The sequence below is a fragment of the Podarcis liolepis genome, assembly GCF_965112155.1.
Source record: "Podarcis liolepis genome assembly, chromosome: 6".
Taxonomy (NCBI): domain Eukaryota; kingdom Metazoa; phylum Chordata; class Lepidosauria; order Squamata; family Lacertidae; genus Podarcis; species Podarcis liolepis.
In genome coordinates, this window is record NC_139559.1 from 45378382 (window position 1) to 45403869 (window position 25488).

A 25488-nucleotide genomic window follows, 5' to 3' on the forward strand; every position below is an offset into this window, starting at 1 on the left:
AGAGCTGTGAAAACAAAAACGCAAAATAAATAGCAAAAACAGATGGACCTCAGTGTAACACTCGAAACAGAAGTGTGGCACTCAAAGCGGAAACGTAACACTCAAAACGGAGCACATTCGGCTTCTGAAAGAGGTTTGCAAACTGGAACACTTACTTCCAGGTTTGCAGTGTTTGGGTTTTGGGTTTCAAGTTGTTTGAGTACCAAGGCGTATGAGAACCAAAGTACCACAGTACAAGCAATGCCTCCCTCCCAAGATTGTGGGGATTTGCTGCCATCTTGTGTGCAGCTGGAGCATAGTGTCTAGTAGATAATCGTATTCAGGTAGGTAGCTGTGTTGGTCTGACGCAGTCAATATATATATATATATATATATATATATATATATATATATATATATATATATATATAACTTGTCCAGATAATTGTATGGGAGGCTGCTGTGTAATCATCACCTTGAGACTATGCTGCATCTGCCTTGAATGACTGTGGGTGGAATATTTTGTTTCTTTGTGAAGTGGGAACCAGACTTTCTGTTATGGAGAGGGGAATAAGAGAGCATTGCAAATACATTTCAAAATGTTTGACTGCTTTCAGTGTTGCAAATCTGAAACAAGAAAACTGTTCTGGCAAATATTTTGCAGTGCCTTGTATTCTAGGAGGGATTTTAGGTGCACAAATGTCTTCCTGCTAAATAAAACATGGAATAATGTACACGCACAAACATACCAGTTCAGCTTCTGATATACATTTGCAATGATGCAAATAATTCTATCTAATAACATCTAGCAGAAGAAGAATGTAGGCTATCAAATGGGTTGGACAGTCAAACATATTTATTCAGCTTTTATTAAATCAATTTCTTTAAATTCATATTATGATCCTTAATAATTGTCTATTTTTCTGGTTTTTCATCTATACACATCTGAAGCTTTTTTCCTGCTGCTATTAAAAGCTATAAAGGTTTAAGCCAGTGTTTCCCAAACTTGGGTTGATGGCTGTTTTTGGACTACAACTCCCATCATCCCTAGCTAGCAGGACCAGTGGTCAGGGATGATGGGAATTGCAGTCCAAAACCAGCTGTCAACCCAAGTTTAGGAAACACTGGTCTAAGCAATTAAAAGCTATAAAGGTCTGAGAGTGCCCTTGTACAATCTGTTTTCATCCTTATAAAATGAAATGTGCTCACTGCACTCCCTTCCTTGTGTCGCCAATTTAGTGGGAGTTTAAAACTGTGCTTCAGTTCACCAGGAACTGATGAATTACTGGCCTAGCAGTAGCTTTTTAAAGTATATATATAATATTGTTGCTGAACCCAGAGGAGGAACAGAAGGAAGCTTGTTGTGTCTGAGACAGAAATGTCATGTTACGGCTGAATTAGAGGAATACGATTCAGAATAAACTAGCGGGAATTAAGCTTTCTGAGGGCAAGCACAATACGCTGAAAAAATAAGTGATATAAATATTCAGCAGTGTTCTCCACTTAGATTCTGAAACATTAAGGGTATGTTCCTCTGGGAACTTATATGCAGGCTTCATTTATTTTCAAAATGAGAAAAATGGAACCCAGAATACAAAGACAAAACAACTTCAGTAAAAGGGTATTTTCAGCAAAAGATGCTAAGCTTTTGAACTGAGGAACTCATCAGTGCGTATCTTTGAGAACAAAATTACATTACTCAATAGGGATGAGTGTGATTCTAAAATTGACCAAATTAGACAAAATCCTTGCCTAGTGTCTATACAAAGATTTAGATAACCATTTTAATCAAGTGATAAGAATTTTAAAATTTAAATACCAATTTGAGGCTTTATGTGTTTATATAGTCAGAAGCTCACCACACACGTACAACGGACAGAAAAATATTGGCAAAGTTGGGGTAAACCTAAGGTTTACAGATGTCTGAAAATCTTTAGGGGGAAAAACCTAAGGAGTAAAGTCAGTGGTGTGTTTCTAGAAAAAGAGGTGCCAGAGCTTGCCATGAACGCCTCCCTTGTTCTCTTATAATGGCAATGGCAGCCACCTGAGTCCTGCCGGAACGGAGTTGTAGTGAGTTCTGGCTGAAAAAAAGCCCTGGGTAAAATCCATACCAAAAGGGCCTCAGAATAACTGGGACATTTTAGTGAGAGGGGGAAATCCTAACAATTGAGTGGGAGGGGAGAATAGAATAGAGTGGGTAGAAAAAATGGTGCGTGTGATACATGAGAAAGACTAGATGGGTCTTTTAGACTGCTCAAGCAGGGCTCAGTGGGCAAGAAATGCTGACTGACTGAAGGAGTGGGATGAAAACTGAAAGTGTGTGTGTGTGTGTGTGTGTGTGTGTGTATGTGTGTTGGGGTGGGGGTGGGGGTGGGGAATAAAGTGTCTGGAATCCTATACAAAAGCCCTTCACAGTACAACGTTTTGTTGCAGGTCCCCTTCATTCCCTCCACTTTTAATGTGGAAACTGTGAGTGTCACTGCTTATGTTGTCGACATGGTGCCATCCTCACACAGCAGGGAGGTATCTTCATCTGGCACCTAAGGTTTGCTGAAGAACAAAAATCCTTTCTAGGAAAAGAAATACTCTAAAGGAAGGGATCACAGAACAGATCAGTGGAGGAAGAGTGGGGTGGACATAGTGAGAACATTGCGTCTGTGAACTGCTGCTTTCGCCATGCCCCTGAAGGGCTGAGTCAGTTCCAGCTCTTTTAGGGAGTGGATAGACTAAGGAGAAGGCTGCAGAAGGAGGGAGAGACTGTTAATGGGTACTCCCAGAGGACACTGAGGAGACTGCCTCAGCACCCACCTCAGTAATTGCACAGAAAGCATTGCCAATAACAAGGCCAGTGGAAGTGATGATATTCCAGCTGAACTATTTAAAATTTTAAAAGATGATGCTGTTAAGGTGCTACACTCAATATGCCAGCAAGTTTGGAAAACTCAGCAGTGGCCAGAGGATTGGAGAAGATCAGTCTACATCCCAATACCAAAGAAGGGCAGTGCCAAAGAATGCTCCAACTACCGCACAATTGCACTCATTTCACACGCTAGCAAGGTTATGCTTAAAATTCTACAAGGCAGACTTAAGCAGTATGTGGACCGAGAACTCCCAGAAGTGCAAGTTGGATTTCCAAGGGGCAGAGGAACCAGAGACCAAATTGCAAACATGCACAGGATTATGGAGAAAGCTAGAGAATTCCAGAAAGACATCTACTTCTGCTTCACTGACTATGCAAAAGCCTTTGACTGTGTCGACCACAGCAAACTATGGCAAGTTCTTAAAGAAATGGGAGTGCCTGATCACCTCATCTGTCTCCTGAGAAATCTCTATGTGGGACAAGAAGCTACAGTTAGAACTGGATATGGAACAACTGATTGGTTCAAAATTGGGAAAGGAGTACAGCAAGGCTGTATATTGTCTCCCTGCTTATTTAACTTATATGCAGAATTCATTATGCGAAAGACTGGACTGAATGAATCCCAAGACGGAATTAAGATTACCGGAAGAAATATCAACAACCTCTGATATACAGATGACACAACCTTGATGGCAGAAAGTGAGGAGGAATTAAAGAACCTTTTCATGAGGGTGAAAGAGGAGAGCGCAAATTATGGTCTGAAGCTCAACATCAAAAAAACTAAGATCATGGCCACTGGTCCCATCACCTCCTGGCAAATAGAAGGGGAAGAATTGGAGGCAGTGAGAGATTTTACTTTCTTGGGTTCCATGATCACTGAAGATGGTGACAGCAGTCATAAAATTAAAAGACGCCTGCTTCTTGGGAGAAAAGCGATGACAAACCTAGACAGCATCTTAAAAAGCAGAGACATCACCTTGCCGCCAAAGGTCTGTATAGTTAAAGCTATGGTTTTTCCAGTAGTGATGTATGGAAGTTAGAGCATAAAGAAGGCTGATTGCCGAAGAATTGATGCTTTTGAATTATGGTGCTCTTGAGAGTCCCATGGACTGCAAGAAGATCAGACCTCTCCACTCTGAAGGGAATCAGCCCTGAGTGCTCACTGGAAGGACAGATCATGAAGTTGAGGCTCCAATACTTTGGCCACCTCATGAGAAGAGAAGACTCCCTGGAAAAGACGCTGGTGTTGGGAAAGATTGAGGGCACAAGGAGAAGGGGATGACAGAGGACGAGATGGCTGGACAGTGTTCTCGAAGCTACCAACATGAGTTTGACCAAACTGCGGGAGATAGTGGAAGACAGGAGTGCCTGGCGTGCTCTGGTCCATGAGGTCACGAAGAGTCGGACACAACTAAATGACTAAACAACAACAACAATAGCAGTGGTGTGCACTCAGTAATGCACTCTGAATATCAACTAAGAAAATGCTGGTGGAAAGGAGAATGGGACTTGCTTGAGCAAAACCTGATTCCTTTTTTTTTTTTTGCCTTGGACTCACTGAAGTGACTCAGAACTGTGTCTTTAATAGCTTGCTTTTTCCTCCTCCCTCCGATGGCTTTGTTCTCTTGTGTCCTTTTAGATTGTGAGCACCTCTCCTCTGTTCAGGAAGGATGGGTGTACAATCCTGGCATCCAGTGAAATGGATGGGCATGTTTAAGGGGATGTATTCAATGTAGGAGAGGCTGAGCTAGCGCAAATAGGAGCTTGGGGCATTTGGGTTTTTTTACTGAGTCTTTTTGTGGGCACTCAGTGTGGCTGATGCTCACTAGACCTGGTAGGGTGCTAGGTAGTCATGGGGACATAGCCAATGAGATCATGGGGGCATGGCCAGTTTTTCTGGTCCCCCCATCCTCCTTTGCAATGGTACTGTAGACAATTAAGCATTGTATGATGAAGAGTCACTCAGGTAAGGTGTCAGTGGTGGAGAGCGAGAGATGGAAGGGTAGTGGTTAATGGAAGAAAGCACGAGATACTTTCAGTCCTCTGGTGATGGGTGGCAGGGAGGGGCAGAGAAGGAATAGGAAGAGGGGTGGGTGGAAATGCCTGGGTGGAAAGGGGGCATTTGGAGGGAATAGACAGAAAAGGAAATAAGTAGGAGTGCGAGAGAAAGAGGCAGAGAGACAGAGAAGGAGAGAGGGAGTTTTATGCCTCTGGTGACAATCAAGAAACAAGCTACATACACTGGACCAACTCCATCATGTCAAGAGCAGCATCCTCAACTTCAGAGTTGCCACAGAAGTAGGGTGCCCAGGGAAACCGGCACCAGCTACACCCCAGAACTGTAAGTGGAGATCTTCAATATATTTTCAATTGTCAACCTAGACTTTGGCTCAAAGCTTTCTTTGACCTGTAGGGTATCACTGTTTGTGCCTGACAAAGCAGCTAGTTTTTCATGTTATTTTTCACCTCCTTGTGTTTGAACAAATGCATTTGTTTTTGTGTGTTTCAGGTGTGTGATAAGGAAAGTATTTACCCAGATCCACTTTTTTTTTTGCGGCGGCAGGAGGGGGCTTGAGTCAGTAGGATTAGCAAGAAGTAACTTCTTGATCTTTGAACACAGTCCTTGGTACTAATACAAAGTTTGCAACTAAGTCTTCAAAAGCAAAAACATTTCCAAGAATGTTAAACTTCAATTATTATAATTCGAACACTGTGCCTTTCTCTAAAGTGCATGACAATGACAAAAAGGGAAGAAAAACAAATTAATGGGAAATGGTGAGGAGAATTTATGGACCAGAAAGATTGAGGAATTTTATTGGCTGTATGAAGAACAGATATTGTTGCAAAGACTAAATCAAAGTGATTAAGATGGATTGGCTGCATTTTAGGAATGCCTGCTGAAAGAAAACCATGACAAATTTTTAGATGCATTGCTATAAGGTAGAACTTTAGGAAGGCCTTGACTAAGATGCATAGATAAGATAGAAAGTGGTTTTTAAATGAGTAGTGTGTTTACAAACTGGAAGAGAACATGCCTGGAAAAAGAATGGAGGAAAATTGCTACCGTGGCAGCAAAGAGCCTATATTGAGAGATGTTCTTTATGCAGAAAAACCTCTTATAATCCCATTAGTCAAGATGTATGGAGTAGCAACTAGACGCGACAGTGGGAGATCTGTTTTGGACTGTTTGGACTGTAATCCTATACTCACTTTCATGAGAATAAGCTCTATTGAACTCAGTGCAACTGATTTTGGAGCAGGGGTATATAGGATTGTGCTGTTTAAAATGTACCATAACAGGACCTCTATCTCTCTCAGCCTCCCCCAATTTGGTGGTCTCCAGATATTGTTGAACTACAGCTACTAGAATCTCTGACTGAGGCTGATGTGAGTTGTAGTACAAAACACTGGGAGCAGGGAGGGCACCAGGTTGGGGAAGACTGGCCCATGCTTCCTCCCCATGGGGCAAATTGCAGTTATGGGATGAAAGTGGTGTGGTATGGGGGCGAATCTCCATTTTACTAGCACCATGACCCCAAACTGAATAATGACCTTATGCTTGATTATACTTTTGAAAAACTGTGGAAAAGAAGATCATGGACCTTTCACTTAGTACAATATAGTATTTTGGCTCAGATAGTCCAGTCCTGTGGGCGATGATGTCTACACGGCAATGCATAGGACAGGGGTCAGCAAACTTTTTCAGCAGGGGGCCGGTCCACTGTCCCTCAAACCTTGTGTGTGGGGGACGACGACTATATTTTAAAGGAAAAAAATGAACAAATTCCTATACGCCACAAGTAACCCAGAGATGCATTTTAAATAAAAGCAGCTACGGCCACCCCAAAACTATCCGTGGTAATTTGGGGGCGCTGGGTGGATATTTGCACCCCGGCATCGCATCTGCTAAAGATGGCCCTGGCCTTCCTCTCTCAATTAGCCTTTTAAGTTGATATCTTTCCCTGTCTGCATACAAATTAGAATTTTTTCAAATAAAAATAAATAAATATATATGGCTTTCTTAAATTTCATTTATGTTCCCATTATTTTTCTGCTTTGATTTAACTAAATCATTCAAATGTATTCTACTTTTGATCTGATTCTGGATCTTTTTTAAAATTACCATTACTTTGCTGCAGGAGGTTCAGCAAAGCTAAAAACATCTATTTTCAGTCACTTAACTTCCCTGGCACTGAAGAAACTCTCCTTTGGTTTTTCTGAATGTACGAGCTTTCAGGAATGCTGTGACAGAATCTGAAGAAGCTTGGAAGCTCAATGAGCTCCACAGAATGCAAAGGTTCTTGTGGGATTTTGTAACTTGAATTGTGATCTATTTACCATTGTTAATAGCACATGCAAAATATTTCCTTCCCTCTCTCTGGGAAGCCTTTTGTACTGTGCTTTACGGGTCAAATTGTGTTATTAGCAAAGGGCCTCTAGAAGGAGCTGTTGCTCTTTCCAAGTGACCTCCAGAGAAAAAAGAAAAGAGAAAAGTGCTCCCTATTGAGAGACGCTGGCTGGCTTTGTCAGACAACATAGCCCCAATTGGAAAGACAAAATGTGAAGATGAGAGAGACGTTGGTCCTGGAGGTTGGGTTTGAAACTTGACTCATGCTGTTATATTTGAAGCCTCATTTCAATAGCAACTGGTTGCCACAGTCAAGAGTTTCAGATTTATGGTTTGAAACAGACTTGTGAAAAGGCAAAATCAACAAGGACTCCAGTGGCGCCTTAAAAAAATGAACAGATTTCTATTTTCCTAGGCTAGAGCCAACTTTTCATGCAGTTCTTCAGCATGGTGAGCCTGTCTCCTTCCAGATGTTATTGAAGTAGTAACTTCCATTGGACTTGTGGACTGAGGCCGATGTGGAGGCAACAACATCTGCAGGGCACCAAGTTGGAGAAGATTCATATAGTTAAACTAGACCATATGAGTGTCTGGAGGCAAATGAGTTCCAAAGATAAGGTGCCACGGAAGAAAGTGCATGGTGTTGTGAGACAATAGATGCTGGTTTTTGTTCTAAGGCCTAAAGCAGATATGATCTGGTAGGAGAGCCAGGAGTGCCTTTCCTTAGGAAGATGCCCTGTGCAGATTGATAGAGATGGTCTCAAACCCCTTGTCTGGAAAATTATAGATTTAGCTTAGAAGTGCCATTTGCATTCAACCACAAAAGACAGATCCCTCCTCGGAAGAGCTTACAACCTAATTTTAGATAGATGGGAAGCCTACAGATGGCAAGATGGAAGAGGAGAAGCATTATCCCTAAATGAGAAGAACCACATTCCTGGGACTGAATGTCCAGTGTCGGCACCTGCTCTGCAGAAAATCCTGGAGATTAGGCCGATTCCACTGTGCACTCACTATACATATTAATAAGAACCTAACAAGACATGGGTTGTTGTTTCTCATTTAATAGAAGCCACAGGGACCCTTGAATTGAATCAGGACCATAGCACTGAAGAATGAGATTAATCCTTTCTTTTTGTAGCATTATTCCAATTAGCCCTCACTGCGATCTGTAGTTTACTGGTACCGAGGTATCCATGCAAGATCTGTAAGTTTTATTCTGCAAGGTGCAAATAGAAGATATGGGCAAGAGAATTTTAATCAGAAAAATAATATGGAGCTAACCCTACCTATTCTAGTGCCATATTCCTAATCTAACCAGTATCTCCTCTTTGCACCTATCTTTTTAATGCAGGAGAATCATAACTATCCCACACTGCATCTAATTTGGGCCTAAAAGACTGACTTTAAAAATTAGTAGCAGAAAAACACTGCGCAGAGGAAAATGTCTCCTCTTAAAAAATAATTCAAGGTTAGGTAAGACATGGAGGAAATCAGCAGGTAGCCAGCCTTGCATATGCCTTGCTAGAAAAATGGCACATCAGGAAACTTGAATGTTGTGGCCAGAATGAAAAGCGGAATTGTCAAGAATGGGATGACATCAAAACCCTCCACCTAGTGCACTTCCACAGTGTGCATAGTGTATAAACTGTATGTCAGGACTGGAAATATTGGTGATAGAAAGGAAGGCGGGACTACCACCTTTCTTGGTTTGATTTCCTGTGGGGTTTATTTTGGGAAGCACGTTCTCACTTGTCCCACATTACATTGCTCCCTATGATGCCAGACTCCTACAATGATTTAAAAAAATTATAGGGAGCAATTTACTGCAGGACATATACAGACAAAGGCATCTGAAGCAGGCGACCCTTGCAGTAATAATTCCCTCAGTAAATCTGGTCGCAGCTGTTCCTGCTGATGCACTGACTCGTGGGTGAGATCAGAGCGCAGTAGAGCAGGGCTGCTCTGTGACTTCCTGAGTCATCAATCAGACTAGAAAGCATGTTGACACTACTAAGCTAAAGGACAAGAATCAGTGACACCTTGGCGCCTCTGCACGGCACAGGGTTGTTCTGTTAGCAGTCCCGGGGGGTTCTGGTGTCTCTGTCTCTCCTAGCTGTTGTCAGTCTGCCTGGCACCTGGCACCCTTTTCTCTGGCATTGGCTTCCACTGCTAGGCCTTCTGGCATGGTATGCCGAGCCTTCTTTTCCCAGATCCAATTGCTGTCTCATGCTCTTTCCAAGCCAAGGTGTCGCTAACTAGCCCCTAAAAACAGCATATACCATCTCTGACAGTTCTTTTATCAGCTTCTGTTTCCATGTTCAGTGCCCATCTTGCAAATGCGGCTGTTTGCACGGTTATGTTCCAAACCTGTTCCTGAAAGTAAAATCCTGCCCTCCTTTTCCATCACCTTATTCATAGAATGGTTTGACCCTGTGAACCCCCCTGATGCCCTTGCAGAGGAGCGTTGGGCTAGAGTGCCATGCTGGGGTCGCCCCTTGCCCACCTCCCTCCATTCCTGCCCTCTCACTGTCTAGGGAGCATGCCAAGCGAGGAGAGAGTGAGCCATTCAGCAAGGGGGCTGGGGACACGGTGGTGAGGCCAAGCTGGGCTTCGGGGCCCAGAGACCCCCCCAGGGCAGACAGGGAAGGATGGGGAGCCAGGGACAGGGCCCACCAGAATGCACCTGGGTGGGACGATGATCCCCACAGCAGCCAGTGTCTGCGTGGGGGTGCCTAGTTTGTGCCCCCTCAAAATTATGCGTCCAGGGCCATGGCCCTCCTGGTCCTCCCGTGTTACACCCCTTGGGTACATGTGGCTCATGCAACCACATGACAGGATGTATCGAGGATTTTTTTTGCATTAGAAAGGGGTGCCAGCTGTAGAGGAAAGGCCCTACTACATGGTTGCATTGGGTGTATGGAGCCATCAGCCATGCGGGATCATGTTATGGAAAAGGGTCTCTTGTAAGTCTGCTGCTGCATTTGAAGGGCGTCTCACCCGGGCAGGATGTATTGACGAAAGACACCCTTTTTCAAATGCAGGGTGCTGTTTAGCTCCTCTTATTGCTGCGATGGTTAGAGTACCAGAACACAGTACTCTGCTGCACTACATTCTCTCCCCATCCCCCGGCCTCTCTGCTTCCCTTGAGTTTTACAAGCTGTGCCCTGGGTCTGCATTCAGCTTCTTTTCACTTCTGCAAATCCCGGCCTCAAGGCAGAACAGGAACAGGAGCTATGTGAAATAGCTTCAGGCACCTGCCAAGGCTTGGTTCTTAATTTTGGATTTCCCTGTGCATCAGTTTCTCCAGATCATTTTTTCGTTGCTCAGGAGGAAAACTGATCCATCAAGCACTTTTCTTGTATCGCCTGTGGCATTGTCTAATTTCACACCCCCTTGTCCTACTCACAGCATGATAGACGGATCTATCCCTCCTTGATTTCACATCTGCTGAGTCTTGGATCTTTTTTGCATTAGAGGTGTTGAGGACTTGATGCACTTCCTGCTCCTCTTGTTGGAATAACCCCCAGCACAGGCAGCCTCCCCTTTAGGATGCTGTCACTGAAGCTGCTTGATAGGGGAGCGAGCTAGATGGTTTTGTGGCTGCCCTCTGTTTACACATGTCCTTTGAGTGCAAGTCTGCTCTTGGTTAATTGCAGCAGGGCTCATGTCAGAGGCACTTTTTAATTGGCTTATGGTGTGAAAAACCGTGAAATCTGGGCCATGTTTTATTATAGTTCCTATCGCTCTGAACAAGATGGGAGTAATTAAACTCATGCTGTCATTTTAGCTCAGCTCAGCTCTGTTCAAAGCAGGGTTTATTTTTAAGCATTATAGATACGCCGTAGCCTTCTGATAGCAAAGTCAGGGATTTTGTGTGTGCACATTTCTATTCTCTGCCATAACCTGGTTGGTCCTGCCGTCTATGCGCTAAAACAAATGGGAGCTTTAGCCGTCCTACGAGTTTTGTAAGAGAAGAATTTGCTGCTAAGCCGGTCCCTTCTAGTGCGTGGAGTTGCTTTGCAGCTGCTAAGTGGACTTATCTTCCAGACACTATAATGTTTTTGTTCTGATCACTAAGCCTGTGAGGAGTAGGCACTTAGGAATGCAGTTTTGAAGGGTAAGAATTTCATTTCCTACTCAGCGTCACAGAGGATGCCAATCCCATTTTCAGGGCATACTTTTGAGCCAAGGCTCATCAGCATTAAGCCCCTGAATCTGCTTTGAATGTCAGGGAATGTCAGCGTAAAGTAATGGCAGTGGGTGCCTCTGAGTACATGCAGAGTGTCTCTCCCCCCCCCCCAAGGGATTTCCCCCTTCTCCTCCACCCATTTGCACCCAGCATCATCCCCAAATCTGCACCAGAGGGTTGGGGGAACCCCAGAATGGATTTAGGGGGCACTCAGGGGGAGAAGAGAGGGAGTACTGTCTGCTGTGCAAGGAGAACTCTTTGCGCTGACAGAACATTTTGCTTGGTGCTGAATTGGATTCATTGGCTTCTACCCTTTCTGCCTTCCTGCCCCTTATGCCTGGAACTGCCCTCCAAAACATATGTATGTGACCACTACCCTCTCCTCAAAGCTGATCTTTTCCAGGACATTTTTGGAACAACTTCCTGGTCTCAATACTATATCACAACTAAGCCAAAATACCTGTATTTAAAATAATTGTATATTCTTTCCCTGTTTATTCCTGTCTCCATTTCACCCCTTTCCTCTTTGTTTTCCACATGCCTTTTTAATGTTCATAAGTCCTCTGCGACATGGATTTGTCAAACATGTTCTTTGTAAAGCATTATGCATATAGATGATGGCGCCCTCATCAATGATGGACTTGGATCCAGAAGATTTGGGTGGCCTTGGAAAAGTCACTTTCTCTCAGTGTAGCCTACCTTGCATGGGAGCTGTGAGGGTAACTCTGGAGTCCCTTGAGAAAGTATGGAAAACAAATATGCTAAAAATCACATCTCTATTCCATGGAAGCATCTTCTGCGTAGGAATTTGGCAATGTGTGAATTGGTCCTGACAACAGACTATGATTCCACAGTAGGTCAGAGGATCTTGCTTCAGGCAAAATGTTGTGTCTTAGGTTTTTTTTGAAAAGTGGATTTAATTAAAAATTAATTGGAAACAAGTTTAACTATTAAAATGGCACTGCCCTATGAATAATGGATGGGATTTTAAAACACTGCCTTCTAACTGCCCAGCAAGAGCATACGTCTGCAAACTGGGGTTTTATGGGTCATGCATTAATTATTATTGTATCTGCTTCCTTTTACCCCCCTCCCATTCTCACAGAGAGCAGCCACTCTAGGATTTTTCGTCAGTGGGTTAGCAGTGGCACAGTAGAAGGTTAGCCGCAAACCCCATGGTGTGGGATGGATTTTCTCTCCTTGAGCACAATGTGGTAGATCTAGATGCCCGAGGATGTATGAAACCCAGGCTGGCGGATGGGACAATGTTATCTGTTCAAATAAATGAATGCTTTGATGCAGGGCTTGAGCTGAAGGGGGGAAGGATTTGTTCCGACCCCTCTGACAAAGACTCAACCTCCAGCAGAGAAAAAAAGCAGGCACTATGACCCACAAGTGACCTGGAGTAAGCTGAAGGTTGGGTGTACTGGAAGAAGGCTATGTCTACTGCCTTCTCTTCCATAACAATGGACAGGGTGGCTGGAGGCTGCTGTTTGAGCAAACCCAAGAGCAAAGTGGCCCTTCACAAATTGATGGAGCTTCTCAGGGCATTACTTTGCCAAACCAACCACGTGAGAAGCGGACCTCTGAATCGAGCCATCAAATGCTAACCCATTTGGTCACTAGAGGGAGATAGAGCCATTTTTGTCTTTCAAAGGCTCTTAAACTCTAGAAGAGTGGTTTTCTTTAGTACCCAGCCAAAGAGTCTCAGAAAAGAATTGTCTTTAGTATCCAGCCAAAGAGTCTCAGAAAAGAATTGTCTGAAAATTTAATTTCTTGAATGTTGGAGAATTTCAGCTCTCCCCAGGAGAATGTTCAGCAAAATGTCCCCTGAATCTTGCCACCCACAAACAGTGCAGAGAATGCTGGCAGGCCATTTCCGCCCAGTCCATGTTTTATTGCTGCAAAGAGAGGATTATTATCTCCTTGCCGTGGTCAAGGGGGAACTAGACTGCAAAAGCAGAATCAAGCAGCTGCTCTTTGGGTGTAGGGAAAAGCATTGCGCTGTTTTCATTCCTGAAGCACACCCCATCCACCTGACAAGCTAAATCGATACTGAACATAATGACTTGAACAAAGGAAAATCCATGCTAGCCTTGAATGTTCAGCCATGCTCCAAGGAAGAATATGTTTCTTACTAAGCATCATCAGGGCATAAATATTTGATGGCTGAGAGGAGGCCACTGTATGAATTATGGAAAAGTTCCAAAAGAAACACAAGCCATTATTGCTGGAAGGCCATATTGCTGCTGACTTGAGGAACAAACACCTGCTGGGCAACCCCCTCTTTTCTCTGCAAGGATGTGTCAGGGGAGCCGTGGTCCATGTTAGAGCAGAATCTGTGTGGTGCTTATTGTTGCTGTCTTGGGAGAGGGAGTCTCTGCCCCATCGAAGAGGCGTAGTTCACTCCTAAGCATATTTACTGAGATGCAGCTCTGATGGAGTCCAATTGGGGCTTACTCCCTGCCAAATATGCTTACGGTTGCAGCCTTAACGGCTAAGTTTTGCTTGCTTCAGAGCCTTTTGATGCAATCAGCTATTGGTACAATAGTGACAAGTTTCACACAGACCATATGCCTTCCCTCAAAGATCCATTTCTGTGGCGAGAGCATCAATTCTTCCCAGCAATCCAGCTGCAATTGTATCTGGGAAAATACAAGACTTCCCGCAGCTAGCACGTTTATTTGTGATTGTGTTAATGATAGCACACCTCCCTCCCCATGTCTGTGACCTCATTTTTGTAGTCTCTCTCTTAAACTGCTATTCTTCACAGTCTCTCTTCCCACTTGCAACTTCAGCACTTAAAGGCTCATCCCAATATTTCTCAAAAGATTTGAAAGGCAGCAGCATTAACCCTCTGCAGCAACACCCTGTCATTTTTTAAACCTTTAATTCCAGGTGTTTATGTATAACATTTCTCAGTGGCCTTGGCAGTAATTCACTTTCTGAGTGGTGTTTTTCACTTTTTTATGCTTTGCACTGCAATATGACGACTTTGCAGTTCATGTTCCATTTGTAGTCCTCTCTTGCACGTGAACTATCCTTGTTGTCAAGATGGTAAAACGTGGGGTGGACAGCACCACTGTTTGGTGGACCAACAGCTGGTTGGGCAACCATACCCAATGAATGCTCATTGAAGGCTCTGCATCTTTGGTGGAGTGCTGCTGCTCTGTCCTGCAACTATTCAGTGGCAAGGTGAGGGTCCATAGCTCAGTGGTGTAGCACATTTCTTGCATGTATCAGGTCCCAGTTTAAATCCATAACCTACCTCAGTTACACACAGAGAGAAAAATGACCGAACTCTGAGGATGGACGAAGTAGTAAGGATTATCTTCCTTACTTTTCCTGCCAGGGAAAGCAGGGGATATGACCTCACAGAGTATTCTCTCTAGGAATTTACAGGGGAGAACTCCATGTGTCTTAACCCTTTGCTTGTCTAGCAAAGCTTGAAGTTTTAATTTGGCTGTGAGATTATTTCTCACAAGATGGGGTATAAATGTAAAAACTTACAAACAAACATAAGAAGAAGCATAAGAAGGGCATCTCACAGTGGTGAACCAGATATCTGTGGGAAGCCTGTAAGCAGAAACTGAGTGATAAGAGCACTCTCCCTACCTGCGATTTCCAGCAACTGGTATTCAGAGACATACTGCCTCTGAGGTGTTCAGAGACTTAACAAATGTGCTTTGCATGCACAAGGCCCCAAATTCAATCCCTGGCAGTTCCAGGTGAAGGTCCAGGAAGAGCAGGAGATGTGAAAAAGGCCTCTGCCTTGGACAACCCCTTACAGACATACTAGGGCTAAATGGACAAATAGCTGATGCAGCTTCCTATGTTCTTAAATAAACCAGGATTCTTGTTGTGTTGTGACCATTTTTTGTTTTCTCCAGGCAACGTGAGCTGATACGGTGTTGTTTTGTGTGTGCGCATGTGCCCTTGAAGTTTTCATCTTATGTGAAGATAGGTATATTGACTTCATTATTACATAATAGATACAAGAAACATGACTGTGCTTCTTTAGGAGCCAGGTCTGTGTGACACCATTGCTTCATCAATAGGCAAAGTACTCACATGGGTCCATGCCTTATTCTCATGGTCCTACTGAACGGATCAGTGACGACGTAGCAATTAAAGCTAATTGGATTTCAGTTGCTGGCAACATGCAGTAGCTTTCCTGTGCGGATCTGAACAATTTTGCAAATGGGCAAACACCAGGGAAAAGCTGCCGGAGATAGTGAAAGGTTAGTTTTATCTGCTGTATCTTCTTTCTGACAACACGGCTTCCGACGATCGAGGAAATGAGGTCAAGGTAGCTCAGCAGGTAGGCGTCACACATGTGCCCTGCTAGCCCATTAGATGAGTTTAGTGGTGAAGGCCATTTTTAAATAAACCAGTGAAAGTGGCAGATCTTCAGGCAACAGTATGAGAACCATCCAGTGCTTTGGAAACGTTTGTGCTGTCCATTGTACTCCAAGATTGCAAAGGGCCCATGTTATGTGCATAGGTGCCAACTCCTAGGGGTGGGGGTGTCTTTGGTTCCCTGAATATTTGTTGGCAGGGGGCTGAGCCCCCACAATGTTGAGGGGGTGAGCATGGAGCCATGCATGGTGCAGCATCAGTGGCTGGCTCCTCCTGAGCACAAGAGACGAGGAGCCACTGGACACTGAAGCTGCACAAGCGCTGGACTGCATGCTCAGCCTCCTCTTGACGATGTGCATGTGTGATGTCACAGGTATGTGACGCTGCTCATACATGCAACACTGGGCTCCTTCAATATTGGATGCAGTACTGGTTGTGTATGCCATTAGTGAGGCAGGAAGTTGTGAGATAGTGGAAAACAACTTTCAACTATATGTACCTCTGCAGCCACATGTATAAACAGTGAATGTGGAATTGCAGCATAAAAACTCTAGTGACTGAGAATCTACTATGGACCAATGCTTGCTAATACAAGATTTAATGAAAACATACTATTAAAATACAGAAGGTACATGTAAATGTTGCTTGCTTCATTGAAACGATCTTATTATGCTGTTCAGATAATGACTGCAGTAGTTTATCAAACACAGTGGGAGTTGACCTTTTAAAATATCTATCATAATGGGACTCATTCAAGTGTTTCACTGTTTTTAGGAGGATTCATGTAATGCATAGTGGGAGATAAGGGATGGAGACAGGGCAAATCAGGATCCTGAAGGGCTTCAGAGAGAAGCAAGAGGATAGCTGCTGTGGCTAAGACAAGATGTCCAAAACTGAAGTCTTCCAAAAAGCAAGATGTCTATGCTATTCAATAACCTGCTGCAAAAGATTTGTGAAATGCTTTGAGGTCAACATTGCTCAGATATGTGCTGAACCTAATGCTACAACTAGTCCAGGTCTGTTGGAGGTCCCTGGAGTAATGTTGATTTTCAACCTGTGGGATCAGTTTCGATTGTCCAGCCCAATGACATGGACAGGACACTAATTCCCCAGCCCTGGCTGTTTCTGGACCAGAAAAAGCTGCCCTTAGTAGGTCTGCCTTCACTTCTCCAGCCTCTAAATGCTGCAAAGCTATAAAGAAGTGAAGTTCATTGTAATAACATTTGAAAAATGTAGGGACTGGAATATGAGTGATTAGACCTCTCCTTGGTAACATTTGTTCTTGCTAATATGTGAAAGATTTTTCTCTAATCGTCATGTCAGGAGCAGAGAGAGCATGTGCTTACTATCTGTCACAGTTAATTTCACCACCAAACACTTTCATAAAGGAGTGAAAAATAGAGATGGCTTAGTATTACCAAATGATTTTGGAAGTTTAAAAAACCCTCAACACATTTCAAAATGTGAGCTCTAAGAATGTGTCTGTTTCTTCCTCCCCTCTGGAAATCATTATATCTGGCATTTGCAAACATGATCACATTTCTGGAGTGCTGTATGTCAGTAGAAGGAACCAGGGCACATTTTTTCTTTTTCAACTTACCCTCCAGCTACATGTAGAATAACAGATGGGGCTGCAGTGAGATGCATGCAGGAAAAGGAATTTCCTGGCTCAATAATTTGCTCACTCTCTCATATAAGAGCATTTTATATTATGTAAAGGACTCCAAGGCCCCAGCTTATCCTGTGGTCTAACGCAGGCAGGGCTTCCAAATGTGTTTATAATGCAAAATATAAACTATGCTTTAAGCTCCATTTTACAGATGGGAAACTCTTTGATTCATCCAAAATTATATGGAACGAAAAGGCAGGAATTGCATCAAGCTCACTTCAAGTCCCCAATCCGGCAGTCTTAGAAATATGTCCTTGGAAAAACATAATCACAGAGCCTCTTGAGAAGACTGTGTGTACACCATTCTTCTGCAACAAAGCAAAATGGAATAAGTCAAAGGGTTTTCTTTTGGCTGGTAAAAACAACCAAGAGTCTTGTGGCACCTGAAAGGCTAACAAATGTATTATGCCTGTGAGCTTTCTTGGACTACAGTCCACCTTATCAGATGCATAAATTTTATCCTGAGTTGCATGGGTATATAGAAATGTGATTTGGAAGGCGGGGAGGTTGGATACAGTGAGGTCAGAAGAAAGTGAAATGCAGAAAAGTACAAATATTGATAATCATGTTGTTTGGTTGATGTTTCTCTGAGCACTTGCTTCTTCTCTAAAGCTGTTGATGAAAACAATAATTGGTGTCTCAACTTGCTGTTCAGCAGCCTTTGTGGGGAGAAAAATGGCCTTCCCTCATTCTATTATTTAAACTGATATTCTTCTGATTAACAGCTATGTTTCTCTGCTATCATCAAAAAAGGTGAAGCATGGACTGCTGACATTTTCTTAGTTCATGCTTGCAGATTTTAAATCTCTGATCTCTCCCTAGCCTTCTGAAGAGTGAACACTCCTGGTTATTACATCTCTTTTGTCTTTTTCTCATAGGCTGTGCTATGGCACTTCCAGACTGTTGCTCTTTTCTGCTGGGGTTCAATTACATACTGGCAAATTCAGGCTGCACAATTAATTTGATTTGTGCTCTTGTGCAACAAATCTGCCCCCATCAGTCTTTTTGCGATAAGGAAAGTGGTGGGAGATGTTCCCACTTGTTTCATACAACACTGAATAACCTCCTAGCAAATTAATCAGAATGAATGTGTAACAAATAACTGATGTCGCCTAACCTCCCTGCAAACTTTGGGCAAACAAATCTGGATGAATGCTAAATTAAGTATGGAGCTGACATCAATCTCCTCTGATCCGTCCCCAGTTAGTGATATCCAAAGTGAACATGATATTGAAAGGAGGGTATCTCTATTGCTGATATTTCATTTTTGTGAACTCATACCAGAACAGCAGTGCCTGTTTCGTTCTGTAGCCTCTTACATTTGAGATCTAAATTATTCATTTGCTGCAAAAACTTTACCTCCGTTTGTGTGTGTGTGTTCGCACGTGTGCATGCTTCAGTATGGATTTCATTCATAATTTCCTCTTGGCTAAAAGAAGGTTGCTAGGCTTCTACCAATAAATGTTGGAGACAACACATCATTTACAAATGGGGCAAATACTCAAACATTATGTAGAAGGGTAACTCTATGGGTCAGTCCATGTCCACCAAGTTATATAAAATCAGGGGTGGCTAACCTGTGGTCCTCCAGATGTTGTCAAACTGCAGCTCCCACCATCCTTGGCCGTTGGCCAGGCTTTCTGGAACTTATAGGTGTTAGAATCCAACAACATCTGGAGGATGCCAGTTAGCCACCTCTGTTCAACGTATTACCCTCAGAACTCAACTAAGAGCTTATCCACACTTACTTTTTGCCCTGCCCTTTCCAGGCAGAGGTCTGCACTTCAACACTCCATGCCTAAGCATTTTTTTTAAATAAAATATTTATTAAAGTTTCACAAATTATACAGACAAACACAACAATACAAACACAAACAAAGAAAAAGAACAAGTATAATTTCAAACCCTTATTTTCTTATAACTTACTTCTCCGACCTCCTCATACCTCCCCTTTCTGCATTCCAATTTCAAATTTTAATTCAGCAAATCCTCACCCTTAAGCATTTTGCATTTTCTTGGCCTAAGCATTTTGCATTTTCTTTTTGGGTTTCTCTGTCTAACTTCTGCCAGAGTAAAGTAGTAATACAAATAAGTCTGAAAATAAGGTCTGCATCACCTTTCTAGCAATGGTGAGAGCAAGAAAGGACAGGTTAGTAAGGCAGAGGAACATAGGAAACAACTTTATACCAGATCATTTCTCCACTAAGTCCAGTATGGTCTCCTCTATCTTCCATTAGCTCTTGAGGGTCTTAGGCAAATGCTCTTTCCCATCTCAGTCATATAACCAGAGATGCTAAAGATTCGAACTGGGACCTTCTGTTTGCAAAGTTTTTGTAACATTGAGCTACAGTCCCTTCCCCTGACAGAGTTACAGAAAAGAACAGGGTCCATCACCTGCATTCTAATCTAATGCGGATATGGAAACAGTGCTAGCTGACATCTGATGCCCACTATCAATTTGCTATTAGGCTGAATTTGGCCCTCTGTGTGGTTCATTCCTCAAACGACAATTTGCTGTTCATGCTTCCTTTGTCTAGCAAGAATTGCAGCCCTTCTCTCTGTTTGCACGTGCCGTGCACCGTGCAGAAGCCTTTCTGAAAGCATAAGGCCCTGGAATAGAGCTCTTAGTGGAATTTTGGCAACCGGCATGCCTAACAGATTATTTTTAAAAATAGGCTGGGGAAAAAATGCCCCCAGTGACAGCCGCAAGCCTGTTCTAAATTGGGATTAAAACAGATTTTGCTTTGTACAACATTTAGCCTAAAACAAATGGCACCACTAATGACATTAGCATGGCCAACATTCTCTGCTTATTAGGCAGCTCTGTGGCTTGGGCATTGCAAAGAATCCCTCCAGGGCTTAATAAGCCTTATTGGCCTCATGTTATTACTGTAACAGCATGGCTCCTTGAGCTCTGAGCCAAGGAGATCAGAGAACACAAACGATTCCAAGCTCAGCAAGAAGATGACACAAAGAAACTTATTCAATTTGTTTTAAATTTGGATCCATGCGTGACCTTGGGCAAGCCGCTTAATTTCATTGGTTTTCCATCTTTAAGATGGGAAATGATTATGCTTCTTTGACCTGTCTTGGGTGTCTCATTTGTAAGGCTTTAGGACAAGGATTGTTTCTCACTCGAGCTGAACTAAGCATTCGCAGCACAACTCATATCCATCAAAATTAGCAATTTAGATCATCTTAATCTGGATATAGAACTCTTCCCCAATTTGAAAGGTCTGCCAGCAGAGTTGTGGCTGTTGCTTAATGAACTAAAAGGCCAATGGATGAGATGAAATACGTTGAGCCAGAGATAGTGGGCACACGGAACTGGCAAAATGTACCAAGCACACAACATGACTGTGCATTACTATCTTGCAGAAAGATCAAATGTGAACATACCAAAGTTTCTCAGTTCACATATCCTCCGCATACAGACTGACATTTTCAATCTAAAGCCCGCGGAACAGGAATGGGGAACTTGTGGATTTCCAGATGTTGTTAAACACTAATCAGGCCAACCATAGTAGCACTTTGCACAATCAGAATCCAGTCTCTGCCAAGCTGGTAATTTAATGGTGATGACAATATCAGATTTGCATGGATATCTGCAAATCTGATGACAATATCAGATTCACCATTGGGTTCAGAATAGATGATATGAACGTTCACCCAAAGATGTATCACTTGAACTATGGGAGCAATGAATAGCTCCTTCCCAAAGCATCCAAAATATTTCCTCATCTCAGGTTCAGTCTTTCAGCACTGTCTTGCATTGTGACCAACAAGTGAATGTTATTTTGACCCTGTGCCTTGCACTGAGAGCTAATCCCCAGAGTAGATTTAGGGAGCTGCCTTACACAGAGTCAGATCATGGGTCCCTCCAGATCAGTGTTATCTGTGCTGGCTGGCAGGTGCCCTTCAGGACTTCAGACAGGAGATGCTGGGGACTGAGCCTAGAAGCTTCTGGATGCAAAGCATGCACCTTTCCATGGAGCTACAGTCCTTCTCCAGAGCACAGTACAGACTAGGCAAAACACACACACACACACACACACACACACGTGCGCACCCGTGACTTTGCTTCCATTTGTCAATTGAGTTAGCAGGCCAAAACCAAAATAAATTCCTTCTTAGGCCTTTACATGACCATCTGCTCCTGCATTGTGATCCAGGTGGTTGGATGCCAAATCTGTTCTGAATATGCCAACTGAGGAGTGGGCACTGGGCTTACAAAAAAGAAACACAAACAACCTCTTCTAAGCCTTGCCCTGTCCAGCTCCTGACATCCCTCCCCACGAGAAGGATGCAAGGCTGCCAGACCCCCAGACCCATTTCAAGGCTTGTGTGCATGGGGGGGGGGGTAGCAGGGGTTGAAATTTTGTTAGGATGATGGTCTGTTCTAGGCTGGCAGTTGGAACAGGCAAATGCTTTCCAGTAGCATCTTAAGTTTGTCTCAAACCCAAACTGACGTTTGCTTGATCTTATTTAGGTTTCCTTTTCCTCCTTTGCTGTGCATTCAAGGTGTGTTGCAAATTATTATCACTTGACCTGCTCACAAGAACCCTATAAAAGGAAGGTGAGAGAGTGACCTACTCAAAGCCACAAAATAAGATTTGAAGGTGGGGTTCTCATGTCTAATCATATGATTTTTTAAAAATAAAACAACCAACTTAATTCAAAGTACCATAATAAAACCTTACCTTAATCTCAGCATCTGACCAAGATGTCTAGGCTATGCATTGGACAGGGAGCTTGGAGTTTCCTGTTCCAAATGTGTTGGCAACAGCCCAGAGAAAACCTCCCAGGTGTCGGAGAGTGTAGATCAGGTGAATTCACTTTGAAATGCAGACCCAGCAGATTGGTTGAGCATCCCTAGCTGACATACCTTAACCAGAATCCCCCCCCTCAATACAAGTAACAATAAATATCATACCAAAATATCAGTAAAAAACTATTTCCGTCTACTGCCTCACCTAGTTGTTAATGGCAAACTAAAGACAGGCCAGCAGTTCTTATCGCTCAAAAGTTTTCTTGAGTAAGTGGGTGTTGCACTATATCTTAGAAATCAGAACAGAAGTAAACAATCATGCCTTGCATCACCATATTTTATGTTCAGCAACCACGGGTACTCTTTTCTGGAGGGATTCAAAGCATTACAAGTTATTACACATCAATCAATTTCCTTAAAACGTGTGCAGTTACAAAATCAGCAAGCCCTTGATTGCATCTCAGGTATTTGGGTAGAGTTAGTGCCTGTCAATCATGCACCCTCCATAGCTATATGGTCTGTTTAAAAACTCCCTTGCTATGTAAGGCAGGGAGCAATCAGATCTTCTCTCACTGCCTAAGTAGGTGGGAGCTGGCCCCCTTTATATATAATATGCATGAAGCCCTGGGCAGACCATGATCTGCCCTTCTTTGAACATGACAGAGTAATCAGCAGCAGAGTTGAAAATTGTTCTAATTGCTGAGTGTAGGCTTTCCCACCGTGCAAAGTATTATGGTGACACGTCCTCTCCCGCCCTCATCTAGCTTCCTCTGTTGCTGGGAAGGTTAATTAGTGTAAGACAGAACATCATCTCCTTTGATCTTCCAGCCTTGATTCATTAGTTTTCAAAAAGAACCAATGGTGAGAGCCAAGAGGATCCTCAAATCTCATATTAATCAACCCCCCATTCCTCCCCATCAGTTATTGCTTGCTCAGAGATGGATGGATAAACGCAACATTACTGTGCTCTTTTCAGTAAAGTGCTAGGCGGGATTCCATGAAAGATTCATTTGCTCTTTCTTCTTTTACATAATAGGTAGAGAGTGAGCACACATCTCTTCGCTGTGAGGAGCTGCAACATAAAGAATCCCACCAAGAGGGAGAACCTTGTATCTTTTTGATATTGGGTGAAAGGCACACTTGTGAATAAATTGTTCCATGGCAATTTTGGCAACTGACAACGTTCTTCTTCAGCGCAAACAACTGATGTAAGTAAGGTGTTAGTTAGGTTTTGTTTTTTTTAACTCACTTTACTCCAAAATGAGAACAGTGAGACAAAGTTGGAAAGCTTAGAGCCTTGACTTTAAGGCTTCTACTTCCTGGAGAAGCTCTCTTTTAACAATACTTTGAGCTGCTGCTTCTGTGATGGGACAAGAGAAGAATGGTCCAGTGAGTGCCTGGGCTGCAGCATCTTTAGTGAAGATAGCATACTCATGCCTCACATTTATATTCTACGCCATTCACTATTGGAGGGTGGGAACGGATGGCATGGAATAGGCTCCTCTCTTGCATGTGGCCCTCCAGATGTTCATAGAACCGTAGAGTTGGAAGGGACAATGAGGGTCTTCTAGTCCAACCCCCTGCAATGCAGAAATGTTTTCCCCAACATGGGGCTTGAACCCACAACCCTGAGAGTAAGAGTCTCATGCTCTACTGACTGAACTACTGGGCTACAACTCCCATTATCCCTGGACTACTGGCCATGCTGGCTGGGCTTGATAGGAGTTAGTTGAGCAACATCTGGAGAACCACAGGTTCCCCATTAGAAGGTTCTATTAGCACATCATCTAACAATGGCCAGAGTCAGGGACATAACAATGGGCAGGAGGAATCATTGATTTGGTTCAGAAGGCCTGCTCTTTATCCATGCTTGTTTGCATGACAATAATGGCAACATATGGCATCACACAAGTGATATTTTTTCTAAACAGCTGCAGATGCTTTTTTTGTACTATACACGTATTTTGAGGGGTCTGAGTTAGTTATTTTATAGTTATAATGGTTATTGTTATGCTTTATTTATGATATTATTTTGTATTTTATACCCTGTTGTACATTGCCCTAGGCTCCCTTAGGAGGAAGAGTGATTTATAAATGAAACAAACTAACAAATAAATCTGTCTCTTTTTCCATTCATTTATTTGCATTATCTACATAGAAAAAAAGTTGTAACGAATATATCAAACCTGCAAGTCTTGAAGCAGAAGCTATACATCATGAACAAAAATGAAAGAGGGCGAAATGGCTATGATTTATACAAAGGTTGCATATTTAATTTAATTTAATTTAACATGATTTATATACCACTCAATCAACAGAAATACATATGTGTTTCATTCACAGGTGACTGATTTCAAGTTCGGAGTGGCCTTGCGGGAGTCTTCAGCAACTGCTTTCCATTGCAAGTCTCTGTCCGTCCCCAATCTGAGTTGAAATCTGAGTCCAAATAAAAGCCTATTGACTTGGTAGTCTTGCCTTTCTTCTAAGGCATTATGAGGCCATCTACTTTATCAGTGAGGATCCCAGCTGCAAGTGGTTGGGCATGTGGATGGGATTATGCCATTGAGAGAGAGAGATGGTGCATTATAGTTGAAATAAAATATAAGCAAAGAAAAAGTGTGCTTGACTAGGTGAACATCTGGCTTTGATTCTGAATCTAGCTTGTTTGTCAGGATCAACTAGGATTTGAATGGTGACTTCCTCATTTGTGTCCTGGTTTCCCTTGTAGATGCAGAGTAGAAAATCAACTGATTTAGCCCTGCTCTCCCACGTTGCAACATGGCTCTGCTCACCCCAGCAGTCCATTGGTACATCCTGGCCTGCTGTGTACTGTATTTACTCAAATGTAATGCGCCATCAAATCTAATGCGCACCTCAGTTTTCAAAACCTTGAAACCAAAAAAGTACTTGCTGGTGAATGTAAATGTGCCATCAAATCTAAGGCCCATCCTAATTTTCACGACAAAATTTGGCCAAAAAAGCGCACATTACATCTGAGTAAATACGGTACTTCTAGCGCAAGCCTCAATCTTTGCTTGATCAACAATCGGTCTCTGACCTTGAGCCCCAGTGCCTATTTCTGTTTCCTTCTTCCAGATTACTTGGCTCGGATCTCCTACTATACCACCTACCCAGTTCCAGATCATGTTTTCCTGTGACCTCTACCTTCATTTTAATGCTCCTCACAATCTGCCCCGTACACCTTAGGTGTCTATCCTTTGTGGAGCTACATGTCTGCTATATTTCATAGGACCCAACACTGGCATTTGTATGATACAATTGAAGTCTTCCTTGTGGGCTTCCCATAGGCATT

General features: G+C 43.0%; 1 long non-coding RNA gene across 1 annotated transcript in view; it reads left to right on the forward strand.

Moving 5' to 3' along the window:
• LOC310709539 overlaps window positions 1-24643 on the forward strand; it is a 30370-nt gene extending 5727 nt beyond the window's left edge. The window contains exons 2-3 of the long non-coding RNA XR_014527567.1: window positions 23212-23383; window positions 24519-24643. This is a non-coding gene — a long non-coding RNA (uncharacterized lncRNA). The remainder of the gene's footprint in view (window positions 1-23211; window positions 23384-24518) is intronic.
• The last annotated feature ends 845 nt before the right edge of the window (window positions 24644-25488 follow it).